The sequence below is a fragment of the Hyla sarda genome, unplaced genomic scaffold, assembly GCF_029499605.1.
Source record: "Hyla sarda isolate aHylSar1 unplaced genomic scaffold, aHylSar1.hap1 scaffold_544, whole genome shotgun sequence".
NCBI classification, from domain to species: Eukaryota; Metazoa; Chordata; class Amphibia; order Anura; family Hylidae; genus Hyla; species Hyla sarda.
The window spans coordinates 109346-128337 of NW_026610555.1; the positions used below are offsets into that span (position 1 = coordinate 109346).

Consider the following 18992-nt stretch of genomic DNA (forward strand, 5'->3'; position numbering starts at 1 on the left):
CCTGATGCATCAGAAGGTGCGAGGCCCTTGCTAAATTCTGTGCACAGACTTTGAGATCTATGCTTTAGACTGTATCTAAACCTGCTCCAACATGGACTGACATTCTGGCCTACTTTCAGCCGATGCGACTTGTCTGTCGCTGAACAGTCGCTTTTTATGTATTCAGCACCTATGTATAATGTTGTAAAAATGCTCTAGAAGCTAAAGTCGCAGAAATGTCACACATATTTGGCCTGCAACTTTCTGTGCGACAAATTCAGACAGGAAAAATCAGTATAAATCCTTAGAAAATTATCCCCCAGTGTCTCCATCTGCTGGCGGTATTGAATAAGCATTGCTGCACTGATGGGGTATGCATTAGACGAAAAAAAAGAAGAAAAAGAAGAATAATACGCCCAGAAAAGAGGCGAAAAGGAGAAAAACGTAAAAAAACGTGAAAAAAAAGTAAGAGGAAGAGAAGGGAAAAAAAGGTGGAAATGGGTTTAAAAGTGATTTCGGCGGAGAAATATATATATATATATATATATATATATATATATATATATATATATGCGCACACACACACATAGATATAAACGTATTCTCCGTTGAGATATTGCAGCCGCTGCTGTGTCCAGGCCCAGGAGCCTTAGCACTGTGCTGTGATGTCACTCAATACCACTGACATCACTAGGTGTAAACAACATCTCTCCTTTGCTGTGTATGTGACTATGGAGCTGTTTGGTGATGTCGTCTATTACGGCCTTCATAGAAGCAACAGGAGATTGTTGCATCCATCTTGAACCCTCAGAACTACAGTGCTATGATGTCACTCACTTCCACAGGCCTTGCAGAGTGTAAACAACAACAACCCAGCTTTGTTGTGTATGTAACCAAAGGGATTTGTGATGTCACCTAGAACCTTCACAGCAGCGACAGCTTTATGAGGAGCATCAGCACTGCTCTGCCTGAGCAGAACCATCACCGCCATAGGTTGTCAAATAACCCGGATTTAACCCACACAGGTAAGTCCAATGGGGTGCAGGCATGTCCTCTATGCTTACAGCTTCCCGTGGGTGTTGGTTTGATACCGTTTGGGGACAGCCAAGGAGGCATCTGCAGGCAACAAAGGTAGGTGTGTGCTTGTGTGTGTGTTTCCTATGCAGATCCTAAGCCCAGTGTCACATGCAAGTAGGAGGAGTAAGAAGGGTTCCTGGCAAATCCGGGTTATGGATTGCATTTAAAAAGGCCCCGTGGGAGTGCAATGGGCCCCTGTCTTGCTGCTTAGCAATAATGGTATGGGTTTAGGTTCTGCTGTGTGTACTGGTGGTTGACTGCCCCCCAGCCCAGAGTGTGCATGGAAAATTGTCTGGCAGCCTCCCTGACAGCAAGCAGTGATAGTGCCCATGAAGGGGACCTTGTTGGGCCCGCCCCTTTCACGGTTATCGCTTCTCGGCCTTTTGGCTAAGATCAAGTGTAGTATCTGTTCTTATCAGTTTAATATCTGATACGTCCCCTATCTGGGGACCATATATTAAATGGATTTTTGAGAACGGGGGCCGATTTCGAAGCTTGCTTCCGTCGCCCTATGCATTGACCCGATATGGCAGTATCTTCGGGTACAGTGCACCACCCCCTTACAGGGTTAAAAAGAAAGATTCCTACTTTCATTGCTACCTGCTTGCTGGCTAGCCAGCTAGCCAGCCCTGTGGGCCTTGCTGCTGCTGCAGCCAATAAACAAAAGGTGGTGCTGCTGCTGCTTCTGCTGCTTCTGCTTCTGCTTGTGTCTGGCCCCTGTTGGAGCATCCAGGCACAGGACTTCTGCTGCTGCTGACTAAATGGCCTCCTTAATTGGATCATTTGAGTAGCCAGCACACCTGTGCAGGTAGGGCATGACATGATAGGCAGCTGCCTTGATAGCGGGTGGGTGCTGAATGTTCCTAATTGACAAAATAAGATTAATGCTTATGAAGAAATATAAAATCTCATCCCTTCCCCAATATCGCGCCACACCCCTACCCCTTAATTCCCTGGTTGAACGTGATGGACATATGTCTTTTTTCGACCGTACTAACTATGTAACTATGTAACATAACATGGGGGGGGGGGGGGTCTCCTGGCTGTTCACACAGGTGTGTCATTGCTGTACATTGACCATGCATTGCTTCTGTGGTATTGCAAAGGCAAAGACAAATGCTTCCAGCCATCCATTGCACTAATGGATTGGTCATCAGCTGGCTGTCTATGTCCCGCATCAATATAGACCAAAGTACAGAGGGTTAGGCTATGCTATTGTGCACCTACCTGATGCATCAGAAGGTGCGAGGCCCTTGCTAAATTCTGTGCACAGACTTTGAGATCTATGCTTTAGACTGTATCTAAACCTGCTCCAACATGGACTGACATTCTGGCCTACTTTCAGCCGATGCGACTTGTCTGTCGCTGAACAGTCGCTTTTTATGTATTCAGCACCTATGTATAATGTTGTAAAAATGCTCTAGAAGCTAAAGTCGCAGAAATGTCACACATATTTGGCCTGCAACTTTCTGTGCGACAAATTCAGACAGGAAAAATCAGTATAAATCCTTAGAAAATTATCCCCCAGTGTCTCCATCTGCTGGCGGTATTGAATAAGCATTGCTGCACTGATGGGGTATGCATTAGACGAAAAAAAAGAAGAAAAAGAAGAATAATACGCCCAGAAAAGAGGCGAAAAGGAGAAAAACGTAAAAAAACGTGAAAAAAAAGTAAGAGGAAGAGAAGGGAAAAAAAGGTGGAAATGGGTTTAAAAGTGATTTCGGCGGAGAAATATATATATATATATATATATATATATATATATATATATATATATATGCGCACACACACACATAGATATAAACGTATTCTCCGTTGAGATATTGCAGCCGCTGCTGTGTCCAGGCCCAGGAGCCTTAGCACTGTGCTGTGATGTCACTCAATACCACTGACATCACTAGGTGTAAACAACATCTCTCCTTTGCTGTGTATGTGACTATGGAGCTGTTTGGTGATGTCGTCTATTACGGCCTTCATAGAAGCAACAGGAGATTGTTGCATCCATCTTGAACCCTCAGAACTACAGTGCTATGATGTCACTCACTTCCACAGGCCTTGCAGAGTGTAAACAACAACAACCCAGCTTTGTTGTGTATGTAACCAAAGGGATTTGTGATGTCACCTAGAACCTTCACAGCAGCGACAGCTTTATGAGGAGCATCAGCACTGCTCTGCCTGAGCAGAACCATCACCGCCATAGGTTGTCAAATAACCCGGATTTAACCCACACAGGTAAGTCCAATGGGGTGCAGGCATGTCCTCTATGCTTACAGCTTCCCGTGGGTGTTGGTTTGATACCGTTTGGGGACAGCCAAGGAGGCATCTGCAGGCAACAAAGGTAGGTGTGTGCTTGTGTGTGTGTTTCCTATGCAGATCCTAAGCCCAGTGTCACATGCAAGTAGGAGGAGTAAGAAGGGTTCCTGGCAAATCCGGGTTATGGATTGCATTTAAAAAGGCCCCGTGGGAGTGCAATGGGCCCCTGTCTTGCTGCTTAGCAATAATGGTATGGGTTTAGGTTCTGCTGTGTGTACTGGTGGTTGACTGCCCCCCAGCCCAGAGTGTGCATGGAAAATTGTCTGGCAGCCTCCCTGACAGCAAGCAGTGATAGTGCCCATGAAGGGGACCTTGTTGGGCCCGCCCCTTTCACGGTTATCGCTTCTCGGCCTTTTGGCTAAGATCAAGTGTAGTATCTGTTCTTATCAGTTTAATATCTGATACGTCCCCTATCTGGGGACCATATATTAAATGGATTTTTGAGAACGGGGGCCGATTTCGAAGCTTGCTTCCGTCGCCCTATGCATTGACCCGATATGGCAGTATCTTCGGGTACAGTGCACCACCCCCTTACAGGGTTAAAAAGAAAGATTCCTACTTTCATTGCTACCTGCTTGCTGGCTAGCCAGCTAGCCAGCCCTGTGGGCCTTGCTGCTGCTGCAGCCAATAAACAAAAGGTGGTGCTGCTGCTGCTTCTGCTGCTTCTGCTTCTGCTTGTGTCTGGCCCCTGTTGGAGCGTCCAGGCACAGGACTTCTGCTGCTGCTGACTAAATGGCCTCCTTAATTGGATCATTTGAGTAGCCAGCACACCTGTGCAGGTAGGGCATGACATGATAGGCAGCTGCCTTGATAGCGGGTGGGTGCTGAATGTTCCTAATTGACAAAATAAGATTAATGCTTATGAAGAAATATAAAATCTCATCCCTTCCCCAATATCGCGCCACACCCCTACCCCTTAATTCCCTGGTTGAACGTGATGGACATATGTCTTTTTTCGACCGTACTAACTATGTAACTATGTAACATAACATGGGGGGGGGGGGGTCTCCTGGCTGTTCACACAGGTGTGTCATTGCTGTACATTGACCATGCATTGCTTCTGTGGTATTGCAAAGGCAAAGACAAATGCTTCCAGCCATCCATTGCACTAATGGATTGGTCATCAGCTGGCTGTCTATGTCCCGCATCAATATAGACCAAAGTACAGAGGGTTAGGCTATGCTATTGTGCACCTACCTGATGCATCAGAAGGTGCGAGGCCCTTGCTAAATTCTGTGCACAGACTTTGAGATCTATGCTTTAGACTGTATCTAAACCTGCTCCAACATGGACTGACATTCTGGCCTACTTTCAGCCGATGCGACTTGTCTGTCGCTGAACAGTCGCTTTTTATGTATTCAGCACCTATGTATAATGTTGTAAAAATGCTCTAGAAGCTAAAGTCGCAGAAATGTCACACATATTTGGCCTGCAACTTTCTGTGCGACAAATTCAGACAGGAAAAATCAGTATAAATCCTTAGAAAATTATCCCCCAGTGTCTCCATCTGCTGGCGGTATTGAATAAGCATTGCTGCACTGATGGGGTATGCATTAGACGAAAAAAAAGAAGAAAAAGAAGAATAATACGCCCAGAAAAGAGGCGAAAAGGAGAAAAACGTAAAAAAACGTGAAAAAAAAGTAAGAGGAAGAGAAGGGAAAAAAAGGTGGAAATGGGTTTAAAAGTGATTTCGGCGGAGATATATATATATATATATATATATATATATATATATATATATATATGCGCACACACACACATAGATATAAACGTATTCTCCGTTGAGATATTGCAGCCGCTGCTGTGTCCAGGCCCAGGAGCCTTAGCACTGTGCTGTGATGTCACTCAATACCACTGACATCACTAGGTGTAAACAACATCTCTCCTTTGCTGTGTATGTGACTATGGAGCTGTTTGGTGATGTCGTCTATTACGGCCTTCATAGAAGCAACAGGAGATTGTTGCATCCATCTTGAACCCTCAGAACTACAGTGCTATGATGTCACTCACTTCCACAGGCCTTGCAGAGTGTAAACAACAACAACCCAGCTTTGTTGTGTATGTAACCAAAGGGATTTGTGATGTCACCTAGAACCTTCACAGCAGCGACAGCTTTATGAGGAGCATCAGCACTGCTCTGCCTGAGCAGAACCATCACCGCCATAGGTTGTCAAATAACCCGGATTTAACCCACACAGGTAAGTCCAATGGGGTGCAGGCATGTCCTCTATGCTTACAGCTTCCCGTGGGTGTTGGTTTGATACCGTTTGGGGACAGCCAAGGAGGCATCTGCAGGCAACAAAGGTAGGTGTGTGCTTGTGTGTGTGTTTCCTATGCAGATCCTAAGCCCAGTGTCACATGCAAGTAGGAGGAGTAAGAAGGGTTCCTGGCAAATCCGGGTTATGGATTGCATTTAAAAAGGCCCCGTGGGAGTGCAATGGGCCCCTGTCTTGCTGCTTAGCAATAATGGTATGGGTTTAGGTTCTGCTGTGTGTACTGGTGGTTGACTGCCCCCCAGCCCAGAGTGTGCATGGAAAATTGTCTGGCAGCCTCCCTGACAGCAAGCAGTGATAGTGCCCATGAAGGGGACCTTGTTGGGCCCGCCCCTTTCACGGTTATCGCTTCTCGGCCTTTTGGCTAAGATCAAGTGTAGTATCTGTTCTTATCAGTTTAATATCTGATACGTCCCCTATCTGGGGACCATATATTAAATGGATTTTTGAGAACGGGGGCCGATTTCGAAGCTTGCTTCCGTCGCCCTATGCATTGACCCGATATGGCAGTATCTTCGGGTACAGTGCACCACCCCCTTACAGGGTTAAAAAGAAAGATTCCTACTTTCATTGCTACCTGCTTGCTGGCTAGCCAGCTAGCCAGCCCTGTGGGCCTTGCTGCTGCTGCAGCCAATAAACAAAAGGTGGTGCTGCTGCTGCTTCTGCTGCTTCTGCTTCTGCTTGTGTCTGGCCCCTGTTGGAGCGTCCAGGCACAGGACTTCTGCTGCTGCTGACTAAATGGCCTCCTTAATTGGATCATTTGAGTAGCCAGCACACCTGTGCAGGTAGGGCATGACATGATAGGCAGCTGCCTTGATAGCGGGTGGGTGCTGAATGTTCCTAATTGACAAAATAAGATTAATGCTTATGAAGAAATATAAAATCTCATCCCTTCCCCAATATCGCGCCACACCCCTACCCCTTAATTCCCTGGTTGAACGTGATGGACATATGTCTTTTTTCGACCGTACTAACTATGTAACTATGTAACATAACATGGGGGGGGGGGGGGTCTCCTGGCTGTTCACACAGGTGTGTCATTGCTGTACATTGACCATGCATTGCTTCTGTGGTATTGCAAAGGCAAAGACAAATGCTTCCAGCCATCCATTGCACTAATGGATTGGTCATCAGCTGGCTGTCTATGTCCCGCATCAATATAGACCAAAGTACAGAGGGTTAGGCTATGCTATTGTGCACCTACCTGATGCATCAGAAGGTGCGAGGCCCTTGCTAAATTCTGTGCACAGACTTTGAGATCTATGCTTTAGACTGTATCTAAACCTGCTCCAACATGGACTGACATTCTGGCCTACTTTCAGCCGATGCGACTTGTCTGTCGCTGAACAGTCGCTTTTTATGTATTCAGCACCTATGTATAATGTTGTAAAAATGCTCTAGAAGCTAAAGTCGCAGAAATGTCACACATATTTGGCCTGCAACTTTCTGTGCGACAAATTCAGACAGGAAAAATCAGTATAAATCCTTAGAAAATTATCCCCCAGTGTCTCCATCTGCTGGCGGTATTGAATAAGCATTGCTGCACTGATGGGGTATGCATTAGACGAAAAAAAAGAAGAAAAAGAAGAATAATACGCCCAGAAAAGAGGCGAAAAGGAGAAAAACGTAAAAAAACGTGAAAAAAAAGTAAGAGGAAGAGAAGGGAAAAAAAGGTGGAAATGGGTTTAAAAGTGATTTCGGCGGAGAAATATATATATATATATATATATATATATATATATATATATATATGCGCACACACACACATAGATATAAACGTATTCTCCGTTGAGATATTGCAGCCGCTGCTGTGTCCAGGCCCAGGAGCCTTAGCACTGTGCTGTGATGTCACTCAATACCACTGACATCACTAGGTGTAAACAACATCTCTCCTTTGCTGTGTATGTGACTATGGAGCTGTTTGGTGATGTCGTCTATTACGGCCTTCATAGAAGCAACAGGAGATTGTTGCATCCATCTTGAACCCTCAGAACTACAGTGCTATGATGTCACTCACTTCCACAGGCCTTGCAGAGTGTAAACAACAACAACCCAGCTTTGTTGTGTATGTAACCAAAGGGATTTGTGATGTCACCTAGAACCTTCACAGCAGCGACAGCTTTATGAGGAGCATCAGCACTGCTCTGCCTGAGCAGAACCATCACCGCCATAGGTTGTCAAATAACCCGGATTTAACCCACACAGGTAAGTCCAATGGGGTGCAGGCATGTCCTCTATGCTTACAGCTTCCCGTGGGTGTTGGTTTGATACCGTTTGGGGACAGCCAAGGAGGCATCTGCAGGCAACAAAGGTAGGTGTGTGCTTGTGTGTGTGTTTCCTATGCAGATCCTAAGCCCAGTGTCACATGCAAGTAGGAGGAGTAAGAAGGGTTCCTGGCAAATCCGGGTTATGGATTGCATTTAAAAAGGCCCCGTGGGAGTGCAATGGGCCCCTGTCTTGCTGCTTAGCAATAATGGTATGGGTTTAGGTTCTGCTGTGTGTACTGGTGGTTGACTGCCCCCCAGCCCAGAGTGTGCATGGAAAATTGTCTGGCAGCCTCCCTGACAGCAAGCAGTGATAGTGCCCATGAAGGGGACCTTGTTGGGCCCGCCCCTTTCACGGTTATCGCTTCTCGGCCTTTTGGCTAAGATCAAGTGTAGTATCTGTTCTTATCAGTTTAATATCTGATACGTCCCCTATCTGGGGACCATATATTAAATGGATTTTTGAGAACGGGGGCCGATTTCGAAGCTTGCTTCCGTCGCCCTATGCATTGACCCGATATGGCAGTATCTTCGGGTACAGTGCACCACCCTCTTACAGGGTTAAAAAGAAAGATTCCTACTTTCATTGCTACCTGCTTGCTGGCTAGCCAGCTAGCCAGCCCTGTGGGCCTTGCTGCTGCTGCAGCCAATAAACAAAAGGTGGTGCTGCTGCTGCTTCTGCTGCTTCTGCTTCTGCTTGTGTCTGGCCCCTGTTGGAGCGTCCAGGCACAGGACTTCTGCTGCTGCTGACTAAATGGCCTCCTTAATTGGATCATTTGAGTAGCCAGCACACCTGTGCAGGTAGGGCATGACATGATAGGCAGCTGCCTTGATAGCGGGTGGGTGCTGAATGTTCCTAATTGACAAAATAAGATTAATGCTTATGAAGAAATATAAAATCTCATCCCTTCCCCAATATCGCGCCACACCCCTACCCCTTAATTCCCTGGTTGAACGTGATGGACATATGTCTTTTTTCGACCGTACTAACTATGTAACTATGTAACATAACATGGGGGGGGGGGGGGGTCTCCTGGCTGTTCACACAGGTGTGTCATTGCTGTACATTGACCATGCATTGCTTCTGTGGTATTGCAAAGGCAAAGACAAATGCTTCCAGCCATCCATTGCACTAATGGATTGGTCATCAGCTGGCTGTCTATGTCCCGCATCAATATAGACCAAAGTACAGAGGGTTAGGCTATGCTATTGTGCACCTACCTGATGCATCAGAAGGTGCGAGGCCCTTGCTAAATTCTGTGCACAGACTTTGAGATCTATGCTTTAGACTGTATCTAAACCTGCTCCAACATGGACTGACATTCTGGCCTACTTTCAGCCGATGCGACTTGTCTGTCGCTGAACAGTCGCTTTTTATGTATTCAGCACCTATGTATAATGTTGTAAAAATGCTCTAGAAGCTAAAGTCGCAGAAATGTCACACATATTTGGCCTGCAACTTTCTGTGCGACAAATTCAGACAGGAAAAATCAGTATAAATCCTTAGAAAATTATCCCCCAGTGTCTCCATCTGCTGGCGGTATTGAATAAGCATTGCTGCACTGATGGGGTATGCATTAGACGAAAAAAAAGAAGAAAAAGAAGAATAATACGCCCAGAAAAGAGGCGAAAAGGAGAAAAACGTAAAAAAACGTGAAAAAAAAGTAAGAGGAAGAGAAGGGAAAAAAAGGTGGAAATGGGTTTAAAAGTGATTTCGGCGGAGATATATATATATATATATATATATATATATATATATATATATATATGCGCACACACACACATAGATATAAACGTATTCTCCGTTGAGATATTGCAGCCGCTGCTGTGTCCAGGCCCAGGAGCCTTAGCACTGTGCTGTGATGTCACTCAATACCACTGACATCACTAGGTGTAAACAACATCTCTCCTTTGCTGTGTATGTGACTATGGAGCTGTTTGGTGATGTCGTCTATTACGGCCTTCATAGAAGCAACAGGAGATTGTTGCATCCATCTTGAACCCTCAGAACTACAGTGCTATGATGTCACTCACTTCCACAGGCCTTGCAGAGTGTAAACAACAACAACCCAGCTTTGTTGTGTATGTAACCAAAGGGATTTGTGATGTCACCTAGAACCTTCACAGCAGCGACAGCTTTATGAGGAGCATCAGCACTGCTCTGCCTGAGCAGAACCATCACCGCCATAGGTTGTCAAATAACCCGGATTTAACCCACACAGGTAAGTCCAATGGGGTGCAGGCATGTCCTCTATGCTTACAGCTTCCCGTGGGTGTTGGTTTGATACCGTTTGGGGACAGCCAAGGAGGCATCTGCAGGCAACAAAGGTAGGTGTGTGCTTGTGTGTGTGTTTCCTATGCAGATCCTAAGCCCAGTGTCACATGCAAGTAGGAGGAGTAAGAAGGGTTCCTGGCAAATCCGGGTTATGGATTGCATTTAAAAAGGCCCCGTGGGAGTGCAATGGGCCCCTGTCTTGCTGCTTAGCAATAATGGTATGGGTTTAGGTTCTGCTGTGTGTACTGGTGGTTGACTGCCCCCCAGCCCAGAGTGTGCATGGAAAATTGTCTGGCAGCCTCCCTGACAGCAAGCAGTGATAGTGCCCATGAAGGGGACCTTGTTGGGCCCGCCCCTTTCACGGTTATCGCTTCTCGGCCTTTTGGCTAAGATCAAGTGTAGTATCTGTTCTTATCAGTTTAATATCTGATACGTCCCCTATCTGGGGACCATATATTAAATGGATTTTTGAGAACGGGGGCCGATTTCGAAGCTTGCTTCCGTCGCCCTATGCATTGACCCGATATGGCAGTATCTTCGGGTACAGTGCACCACCCCCTTACAGGGTTAAAAAGAAAGATTCCTACTTTCATTGCTACCTGCTTGCTGGCTAGCCAGCTAGCCAGCCCTGTGGGCCTTGCTGCTGCTGCAGCCAATAAACAAAAGGTGGTGCTGCTGCTGCTTCTGCTGCTTCTGCTTCTGCTTGTGTCTGGCCCCTGTTGGAGCGTCCAGGCACAGGACTTCTGCTGCTGCTGACTAAATGGCCTCCTTAATTGGATCATTTGAGTAGCCAGCACACCTGTGCAGGTAGGGCATGACATGATAGGCAGCTGCCTTGATAGCGGGTGGGTGCTGAATGTTCCTAATTGACAAAATAAGATTAATGCTTATGAAGAAATATAAAATCTCATCCCTTCCCCAATATCGCGCCACACCCCTACCCCTTAATTCCCTGGTTGAACGTGATGGACATATGTCTTTTTTCGACCGTACTAACTATGTAACTATGTAACATAACATGGGGGGGGGGGGGGTCTCCTGGCTGTTCACACAGGTGTGTCATTGCTGTACATTGACCATGCATTGCTTCTGTGGTATTGCAAAGGCAAAGACAAATGCTTCCAGCCATCCATTGCACTAATGGATTGGTCATCAGCTGGCTGTCTATGTCCCGCATCAATATAGACCAAAGTACAGAGGGTTAGGCTATGCTATTGTGCACCTACCTGATGCATCAGAAGGTGCGAGGCCCTTGCTAAATTCTGTGCACAGACTTTGAGATCTATGCTTTAGACTGTATCTAAACCTGCTCCAACATGGACTGACATTCTGGCCTACTTTCAGCCGATGCGACTTGTCTGTCGCTGAACAGTCGCTTTTTATGTATTCAGCACCTATGTATAATGTTGTAAAAATGCTCTAGAAGCTAAAGTCGCAGAAATGTCACACATATTTGGCCTGCAACTTTCTGTGCGACAAATTCAGACAGGAAAAATCAGTATAAATCCTTAGAAAATTATCCCCCAGTGTCTCCATCTGCTGGCGGTATTGAATAAGCATTGCTGCACTGATGGGGTATGCATTAGACGAAAAAAAAGAAGAAAAAGAAGAATAATACGCCCAGAAAAGAGGCGAAAAGGAGAAAAACGTAAAAAAACGTGAAAAAAAAGTAAGAGGAAGAGAAGGGAAAAAAAGGTGGAAATGGGTTTAAAAGTGATTTCGGCGGAGAATATATATATATATATATATATATATATATATATATATATATATATGCGCACACACACACATAGATATAAACGTATTCTCCGTTGGAGATATTGCAGCCGCTGCTGTGTCCAGGCCCAGGAGCCTTAGCACTGTGCTGTGATGTCACTCAATACCACTGACATCACTAGGTGTAAACAACATCTCTCCTTTGCTGTGTATGTGACTATGGAGCTGTTTGGTGATGTCGTCTATTACGGCCTTCATAGAAGCAACAGGAGATTGTTGCATCCATCTTGAACCCTCAGAACTACAGTGCTATGATGTCACTCACTTCCACAGGCCTTGCAGAGTGTAAACAACAACAACCCAGCTTTGTTGTGTATGTAACCAAAGGGATTTGTGATGTCACCTAGAACCTTCACAGCAGCGACAGCTTTATGAGGAGCATCAGCACTGCTCTGCCTGAGCAGAACCATCACCGCCATAGGTTGTCAAATAACCCGGATTTAACCCACACAGGTAAGTCCAATGGGGTGCAGGCATGTCCTCTATGCTTACAGCTTCCCGTGGGTGTTGGTTTGATACCGTTTGGGGACAGCCAAGGAGGCATCTGCAGGCAACAAAGGTAGGTGTGTGCTTGTGTGTGTGTTTCCTATGCAGATCCTAAGCCCAGTGTCACATGCAAGTAGGAGGAGTAAGAAGGGTTCCTGGCAAATCCGGGTTATGGATTGCATTTAAAAAGGCCCCGTGGGAGTGCAATGGGCCCCTGTCTTGCTGCTTAGCAATAATGGTATGGGTTTAGGTTCTGCTGTGTGTACTGGTGGTTGACTGCCCCCCAGCCCAGAGTGTGCATGGAAAATTGTCTGGCAGCCTCCCTGACAGCAAGCAGTGATAGTGCCCATGAAGGGGACCTTGTTGGGCCCGCCCCTTTCACGGTTATCGCTTCTCGGCCTTTTGGCTAAGATCAAGTGTAGTATCTGTTCTTATCAGTTTAATATCTGATACGTCCCCTATCTGGGGACCATATATTAAATGGATTTTTGAGAACGGGGGCCGATTTCGAAGCTTGCTTCCGTCGCCCTATGCATTGACCCGATATGGCAGTATCTTCGGGTACAGTGCACCACCCCCTTACAGGGTTAAAAAGAAAGATTCCTACTTTCATTGCTACCTGCTTGCTGGCTAGCCAGCTAGCCAGCCCTGTGGGCCTTGCTGCTGCTGCAGCCAATAAACAAAAGGTGGTGCTGCTGCTGCTTCTGCTGCTTCTGCTTCTGCTTGTGTCTGGCCCCTGTTGGAGCGTCCAGGCACAGGACTTCTGCTGCTGCTGACTAAATGGCCTCCTTAATTGGATCATTTGAGTAGCCAGCACACCTGTGCAGGTAGGGCATGACATGATAGGCAGCTGCCTTGATAGCGGGTGGGTGCTGAATGTTCCTAATTGACAAAATAAGATTAATGCTTATGAAGAAATATAAAATCTCATCCCTTCCCCAATATCGCGCCACACCCCTACCCCTTAATTCCCTGGTTGAACGTGATGGACATATGTCTTTTTTCGACCGTACTAACTATGTAACTATGTAACATAACATGGGGGGGGGGGGGGTCTCCTGGCTGTTCACACAGGTGTGTCATTGCTGTACATTGACCATGCATTGCTTCTGTGGTATTGCAAAGGCAAAGACAAATGCTTCCAGCCATCCATTGCACTAATGGATTGGTCATCAGCTGGCTGTCTATGTCCCGCATCAATATAGACCAAAGTACAGAGGGTTAGGCTATGCTATTGTGCACCTACCTGATGCATCAGAAGGTGCGAGGCCCTTGCTAAATTCTGTGCACAGACTTTGAGATCTATGCTTTAGACTGTATCTAAACCTGCTCCAACATGGACTGACATTCTGGCCTACTTTCAGCCGATGCGACTTGTCTGTCGCTGAACAGTCGCTTTTTATGTATTCAGCACCTATGTATAATGTTGTAAAAATGCTCTAGAAGCTAAAGTCGCAGAAATGTCACACATATTTGGCCTGCAACTTTCTGTGCGACAAATTCAGACAGGAAAAATCAGTATAAATCCTTAGAAAATTATCCCCCAGTGTCTCCATCTGCTGGCGGTATTGAATAAGCATTGCTGCACTGATGGGGTATGCATTAGACGAAAAAAAAGAAGAAAAAGAAGAATAATACGCCCAGAAAAGAGGCGAAAAGGAGAAAAACGTAAAAAAACGTGAAAAAAAAGTAAGAGGAAGAGAAGGGAAAAAAAGGTGGAAATGGGTTTAAAAGTGATTTCGGCGGAGAAATATATATATATATATATATATATATATATATATATATATATATATGCGCACACACACACATAGATATAAACGTATTCTCCGTTGAGATATTGCAGCCGCTGCTGTGTCCAGGCCCAGGAGCCTTAGCACTGTGCTGTGATGTCACTCAATACCACTGACATCACTAGGTGTAAACAACATCTCTCCTTTGCTGTGTATGTGACTATGGAGCTGTTTGGTGATGTCGTCTATTACGGCCTTCATAGAAGCAACAGGAGATTGTTGCATCCATCTTGAACCCTCAGAACTACAGTGCTATGATGTCACTCACTTCCACAGGCCTTGCAGAGTGTAAACAACAACAACCCAGCTTTGTTGTGTATGTAACCAAAGGGATTTGTGATGTCACCTAGAACCTTCACAGCAGCGACAGCTTTATGAGGAGCATCAGCACTGCTCTGCCTGAGCAGAACCATCACCGCCATAGGTTGTCAAATAACCCGGATTTAACCCACACAGGTAAGTCCAATGGGGTGCAGGCATGTCCTCTATGCTTACAGCTTCCCGTGGGTGTTGGTTTGATACCGTTTGGGGACAGCCAAGGAGGCATCTGCAGGCAACAAAGGTAGGTGTGTGCTTGTGTGTGTGTTTCCTATGCAGATCCTAAGCCCAGTGTCACATGCAAGTAGGAGGAGTAAGAAGGGTTCCTGGCAAATCCGGGTTATGGATTGCATTTAAAAAGGCCCCGTGGGAGTGCAATGGGCCCCTGTCTTGCTGCTTAGCAATAATGGTATGGGTTTAGGTTCTGCTGTGTGTACTGGTGGTTGACTGCCCCCCAGCCCAGAGTGTGCATGGAAAATTGTCTGGCAGCCTCCCTGACAGCAAGCAGTGATAGTGCCCATGAAGGGGACCTTGTTGGGCCCGCCCCTTTCACGGTTATCGCTTCTCGGCCTTTTGGCTAAGATCAAGTGTAGTATCTGTTCTTATCAGTTTAATATCTGATACGTCCCCTATCTGGGGACCATATATTAAATGGATTTTTGAGAACGGGGGCCGATTTCGAAGCTTGCTTCCGTCGCCCTATCCATTGACCCGATATGGCAGTATCTTCGGGTACAGTGCACCACCCCCTTACAGGGTTAAAAAGAAAGATTCCTACTTTCATTGCTACCTGCTTGCTGGCTAGCCAGCTAGCCAGCCCTGTGGGCCTTGCTGCTGCTGCAGCCAATAAACAAAAGGTGGTGCTTCTGCTGCTTCTGCTTCTGCTTGTGTCTGGCCCCTGTTGGAGCGTCCAGGCACAGGACTTCTGCTGCTGCTGACTAAATGGCCTCCTTAATTGGATCATTTGAGTAGCCAGCACACCTGTGCAGGTAGGGCATGACATGATAGGCAGCTGCCTTGATAGCGGGTGGGTGCTGAATGTTCCTAATTGACAAAATAAGATTAATGCTTATGAAGAAATATAAAATCTCATCCCTTCCCCAATATCGCGCCACACCCCTACCCCTTAATTCCCTGGTTGAACGTGATGGACATATGTCTTTTTTCGACCGTACTAACTATGTAACTATGTAACATAACATGGGGGGGGGGGGGGTCTCCTGGCTGTTCACACAGGTGTGTCATTGCTGTACATTGACCATGCATTGCTTCTGTGGTATTGCAAAGGCAAAGACAAATGCTTCCAGCCATCCATTGCACTAATGGATTGGTCATCAGCTGGCTGTCTATGTCCCGCATCAATATAGACCAAAGTACAGAGGGTTAGGCTATGCTATTGTGCACCTACCTGATGCATCAGAAGGTGCGAGGCCCTTGCTAAATTCTGTGCACAGACTTTGAGATCTATGCTTTAGACTGTATCTAAACCTGCTCCAACATGGACTGACATTCTGGCCTACTTTCAGCCGATGCGACTTGTCTGTCGCTGAACAGTCGCTTTTTATGTATTCAGCACCTATGTATAATGTTGTAAAAATGCTCTAGAAGCTAAAGTCGCAGAAATGTCACACATATTTGGCCTGCAACTTTCTGTGCGACAAATTCAGACAGGAAAAATCAGTATAAATCCTTAGAAAATTATCCCCCAGTGTCTCCATCTGCTGGCGGTATTGAATAAGCATTGCTGCACTGATGGGGTATGCATTAGACGAAAAAAAAGAAGAAAAAGAAGAATAATACGCCCAGAAAAGAGGCGAAAAGGAGAAAAACGTAAAAAAACGTGAAAAAAAAGTAAGAGGAAGAGAAGGGAAAAAAAGGTGGAAATGGGTTTAAAAGTGATTTCGGCGGAGAATATATATATATATATATATATATATATATATATATATATATATGCGCACACACACACATAGATATAAACGTATTCTCCGTTGAGATATTGCAGCCGCTGCTGTGTCCAGGCCCAGGAGCCTTAGCACTGTGCTGTGATGTCACTCAATACCACTGACATCACTAGGTGTAAACAACATCTCTCCTTTGCTGTGTATGTGACTATGGAGCTGTTTGGTGATGTCGTCTATTACGGCCTTCATAGAAGCAACAGGAGATTGTTGCATCCATCTTGAACCCTCAGAACTACAGTGCTATGATGTCACTCACTTCCACAGGCCTTGCAGAGTGTAAACAACAACAACCCAGCTTTGTTGTGTATGTAACCAAAGGGATTTGTGATGTCACCTAGAACCTTCACAGCAGCGACAGCTTTATGAGGAGCATCAGCACTGCTCTGCCTGAGCAGAACCATCACCGCCATAGGTTGTCAAATAACCCGGATTTAACCCACACAGGTAAGTCCAATGGGGTGCAGGCATGTCCTCTATGCTTACAGCTTCCCGTGGGTGTTGGTTTGATACCGTTTGGGGACAGCCAAGGAGGCATCTGCAGGCAACAAAGGTAGGTGTGTGCTTGTGTGTGTGTTTCCTATGCAGATCCTAAGCCCAGTGTCACATGCAAGTAGGAGGAGTAAGAAGGGTTCCTGGCAAATCCGGGTTATGGATTGCATTTAAAAAGGCCCCGTGGGAGTGCAATGGGCCCCTGTCTTGCTGCTTAGCAATAATGGTATGGGTTTAGGTTCTGCTGTGTGTACTGGTGGTTGACTGCCCCCCAGCCCAGAGTGTGCATGGAAAATTGTCTGGCAGCCTCCCTGACAGCAAGCAGTGATAGTGCCCATGAAGGGGACCTTGTTGGGCCCGCCCCTTTCACGGTTATCGCTTCTCGGCCTTTTGGCTAAGATCAAGTGTAGTATCTGTTCTTATCAGTTTAATATCTGATTACGTCCCCTATCTGGGGACCATATATTAAATGGATTTTTGAGAACGGGGGCCGATTTCGAAGCTTGCTTCCGTCGCCCTATGCATTGACCCGATATGGCAGTATCTTCGGGTACAGTGCACCACCCCCTTACAGGGTTAAAAAGAAAGATTCCTACTTTCATTGCTACCTGCTTGCTGGCTAGCCAGCTAGCCAGCCCTGTGGGCCTTGCTGCTGCTGCAGCCAATAAACAAAAGGTGGTGCTGCTGCTGCTTCTGCTGCTTCTGCTTCTGCTTGTGTCTGGCCCCTGTTGGAGCGTCCAGGCACAGGACTTCTGCTGCTGCTGACTAAATGGCCTCCTTAATTGGATCATTTGAGTAGCCAGCACACCTGTGCAGGTAGGGCATGACATGATAGGCAGCTGCCTTGATAGCGGGTGGGTGCTGAATGTTCCTAATTGACAAAATAAGATTAATGCTTATGAAGAAATATAAAATCTCATCCCTTCCCCAATATCGCGCCACACCCCTACCCCTTAATTCCCTGGTTGAACGTGATGGACATATGTCTTTTTTCGACCGTACTAACTATGTAACTATGTAACATAACATGGGGGGGGGGGGGTCTCCTGGCTGTTCACACAGGTGTGTCATTGCTGTACATTGACCATGCATTGCTTCTGTGGTATTGCAAAGGCAAAGACAAATGCTTCCAGCCATCCATTGCACTAATGGATTGGTCATCAGCTGGCTGTCTATGTCCCGCATCAATATAGACCAAAGTACAGAGGGTTAGGCTATGCTATTGTGCACCTACCTGATGCATCAGAAGGTGCGAGGCCCTTGCTAAATTCTGTGCACAGACTTTGAGATCTATGCTTTAGACTGTATCTAAACCTGCTCCAACATGGACTGACATTCTGGCCTACTTTCAGCCGATGCGACTTGTCTGTCGCTGAACAGTCGCTTTTTATGTATTCAGCACCTATGTATAATGTTGTAAAAATGCTCTAGAAGCTAAAGTCGCAGAAATGTCACACATATTTGGCCTGCAACTTTCTGTGCGACAAATTCAGACAGGAAAAATCAGTATAAATCCTTAGAAAATTATCCCCCAGTGTCTCCATCTGCTGGCGGTATTGAATAAGCATTGCTGCACTGATGGGGTATGCATTAGACGAAAAAAAAGAAGAAAAAGAAGAATAATACGCCCAGAAAAGAGGCGAAAAGGAGAAAAACGTAAAAAAACGTGAAAAAAAAGTAAGAGGAAGAGAAGGGAAAAAAAGGTGGAAATGGGTTTAAAAGTGATTTCGGCGGAGAAATATATATATATATATATATATATATATATATATATATATATATATGCGCACACACACACATAGATATAAACGTATTCTCCGTTGAGATATTGCAGCCGCTGCTGTGTCCAGGCCCAGGAGCCTTAGCACTGTGCTGTGATGTCACTCAATACCACTGACATCACTAGGTGTAAACAACATCTCTCCTTTGCTGTGTATGTGACTATGGAGCTGTTTGGTGATGTCGTCTATTACGGCCTTCATAGA

At 45.9% G+C, this 18992-nt stretch overlaps 8 non-coding genes across 8 annotated transcripts; all 8 read left to right on the plus strand.

Annotated features, from left to right (window-relative positions):
* The first annotated feature begins 1423 nt into the window (after positions 1–1423).
* Positions 1424–1614, plus strand: LOC130339545 (U2 spliceosomal RNA). The gene has a single exon (XR_008879897.1). It is a non-coding gene; the product is annotated as a U2 spliceosomal RNA (small nuclear RNA).
* Positions 1615–3707: 2093 nt separating this feature from the next.
* Positions 3708–3898, plus strand: LOC130339546 (U2 spliceosomal RNA). Its single transcript, XR_008879898.1, has one exon. It is a non-coding gene; the product is annotated as a U2 spliceosomal RNA (small nuclear RNA).
* A 2088-nt stretch (positions 3899–5986) lies between these two features.
* On the plus strand, positions 5987–6177 carry LOC130339547 (U2 spliceosomal RNA). The gene has a single exon (XR_008879899.1). It is a non-coding gene; the product is annotated as a U2 spliceosomal RNA (small nuclear RNA).
* Positions 6178–8266: 2089 nt separating this feature from the next.
* LOC130339548 (U2 spliceosomal RNA) lies at positions 8267–8457 on the plus strand. Its single transcript, XR_008879900.1, has one exon. It is a non-coding gene; the product is annotated as a U2 spliceosomal RNA (small nuclear RNA).
* A 2090-nt stretch (positions 8458–10547) lies between these two features.
* LOC130339549 (U2 spliceosomal RNA) lies at positions 10548–10738 on the plus strand. The gene has a single exon (XR_008879901.1). It is a non-coding gene; the product is annotated as a U2 spliceosomal RNA (small nuclear RNA).
* Positions 10739–12829: 2091 nt separating this feature from the next.
* Positions 12830–13020, plus strand: LOC130339550 (U2 spliceosomal RNA). The gene has a single exon (XR_008879902.1). It is a non-coding gene; the product is annotated as a U2 spliceosomal RNA (small nuclear RNA).
* Positions 13021–15111: 2091 nt separating this feature from the next.
* Positions 15112–15302, plus strand: LOC130339488 (U2 spliceosomal RNA). Its single transcript, XR_008879856.1, has one exon. It is a non-coding gene; the product is annotated as a U2 spliceosomal RNA (small nuclear RNA).
* Positions 15303–17381: 2079 nt separating this feature from the next.
* Positions 17382–17573, plus strand: LOC130339489 (U2 spliceosomal RNA). The gene has a single exon (XR_008879857.1). It is a non-coding gene; the product is annotated as a U2 spliceosomal RNA (small nuclear RNA).
* Positions 17574–18992: the final 1419 nt, after the last annotated feature.